The sequence below is a fragment of the Monodon monoceros genome, unplaced genomic scaffold (genome assembly GCF_005190385.1).
Source record: "Monodon monoceros isolate NGI ecotype Baffin Bay Population unplaced genomic scaffold, NGI_Narwhal_1 Super_Scaffold_18, whole genome shotgun sequence".
NCBI classification, from domain to species: domain Eukaryota; kingdom Metazoa; phylum Chordata; class Mammalia; order Artiodactyla; family Monodontidae; genus Monodon; species Monodon monoceros.
Genome location: NW_021703774.1, coordinates 98,466,938 through 98,469,115, shown reverse-complemented (window position 1 = coordinate 98,469,115; position 2,178 = coordinate 98,466,938). Strand labels below are relative to the sequence as shown.

The window sequence follows — 2,178 nt, the reverse complement described above, 5'->3', positions numbered from 1 at the left end:
TTGGAAGGTCACTTGCATATGGCTGCTGCCAAGAAGAAAATCAAACGTTGAGATGAGATGCAATAGAGTTTAAATCTAGGCTGGGAGGGAGGAACCATACCCTCAGAAGGGACCTGGTAAACTGTGTTCTTCTGTGCCAAATGAAGCAGCTTAGACCTAAAGACTGTCAGCAATTTTTGCCTTCCCACACTGCTACTCTATAATAATTAGTTTTACTACTTTTTCACAAGCTATTACTTTATTTTAATTAGATTGTTCATGCACTCAAGTTGTTTACAAGCACTTTTCTTTTTATAGCATATTGATAAACAGTAGAGGGAAACTACCACCTTGGAGAAAGCCAGGAAGTTTTTACTAGGTAGGCCATGGCCCATCGAGGTGGCTCATTCTACTCTGAACCAGAGACCACCCAGCATCCTGGGACCTCCTTAGAGAGGACTGAATCCCTTCCCCTGGGCAGTGCCTAAGTCACAACCATATCTTCTGTGGTCATTGCTCCTTCAGTCAAAGAAAGAGAGCAAAGAACCTACTTTCCATATGCCCCTCTGAGAACAACCACCGAGTAAATACTAAAGGTTATGGAGAGTTAGTTGTCCACCTCTATTAAAATTTCACATACTTAACATTTCTTTTTTTTTTTTTTGACACCCAAATCTCTTTTATTGGGAGGGTAGAGCGCTTGGGGGGCCTCTCGCTGCACAACTTGTTCATTGGCGCTGCTTCCTGAGTCCTGTGGCTTCATCACATCCGGCAGCTCGGGTGGCCTGGAGAGGGCTGGAGAAGGGCTCGATGCGCAGGGCCTCAAAGGCCTCATCTGCCCTGAAGGCTAGCCCCACAGTGGCTGGGGCCTGAGGCCGTGCTGTCTGGCTGGTGAAGCCACACTCGCCCAATGTCTTTCCGTCGTCCAGAAGCTGGTCGTCCTTGTACAGCCGCTGCTCGTCCGGCGGCCGCTTGAGGATGCCCTCGACGATGCGCTTTAGCTCGAACACAGTGCTCGACTCCTTGGCGTCCGTGAAGATGGTGGTCTTGTGGCGCCGGATCATGAGGAACACATCCTAGGGGCGGCGGGCCAGCGTGAGCGTGGAGCCCGGGCCCCACCTCACGGCCCACCGCCCTCGCCGCACCTGGCCCCGGCCTACTTGGCATTTCTTAACTTTCTGGTTTGTTTCCTGGTTCCACCTCTTACCAGTTGTGTGACCTTGAAAAAGTAACTTTTCAAATTCTCAGTTTGCCTATCTGTCAGATGAAGGTAAAGGCACCAAACGGGTAGAGTTCTTTTGAGGATTCAGTGAGTCAGCCTTGGGTGGGCGCTAAGCCTGGGCCAGCAGAGAGTGGCCATCAGTCGTTAGCCGCTTCTCCTGCCTCTTCTACTACCCTCTCAGCCTTTTTTTTTTTTTTTTTTTTTTTTTTTTTTGTTCGCGGGCCTCTCACTGTTGTGGCCTCTCCCGTTGCGGAGCACAGGCTCCGGACGCGCAGGCTCAGCGGCCATGGCTCACGGGCCCAGCTGCTCCACGGCATGTGGGATCTTCCCGGACCGGGGCACGAACCCGTGTCCCCTGCATCGGCAGGCGGACTCTCAACCACTGCGCCACCAGGGAAGCGCCACCAGGGAAGCCCCCTCTCAGTCTTTTTGATGGGACAAAATTGAGATTCTTTGGTTCCAGTTTTCAGGGCTCTCTCTTACTTCATTTTTGCTCTTAAGCCTATTCTTTACGTGAGTATGAAAGAGAGAAAGTGAAATAAGTTGAGAAAACAATCTCTAAGGAACTCTCACTATTCGAATAGTCCTATTGGGACATCTGAAAGACCTCGAGTTCCTTTTCTCTGTGGCTGTTATACTCGTAAAAGTTATGCACACGTGCTATTTTGAATGTGTCCCTCTTCCCCACTTCCTGGGGCCCAACCAGCCCGTGGGACTTCCTACTGCAGGTGCAGCTCCTCAGACCCTGCCCAGTCTCAGAGGATTGGCTCCAGGGCAGGAGACAGGGACAGGGCTGTGAGATTCTGTTAGCCCAAGGCCCTGCATGTCTGTCTAAAACCATATTTTGAGGTTTACTTTGAATACAGCCCAGGACTCCAAAAAGCCCTGCTACTGTGCTCCTAGAGTGCTTCTTTGCTCAGGTATAAACTTGCAGTGGAAAAGAAACCAGAGTCACCAACGCAGCTCTTTCTTCACAG

At 50.6% G+C, this 2,178-nt stretch overlaps 1 pseudogene across 1 annotated transcript; it reads right to left on the bottom strand.

The window, feature by feature from the left end:
• Window positions 1-643: 643 nt before the first annotated feature.
• On the bottom strand, window positions 644-1,051 carry LOC114899564 (annotated as a pseudogene). Its single transcript, XR_003794613.1, has one exon. The product of XR_003794613.1 is annotated as an elongin-B pseudogene (transcript).
• Between the last annotated feature and the right edge of the window lie 1,127 nt (window positions 1,052-2,178).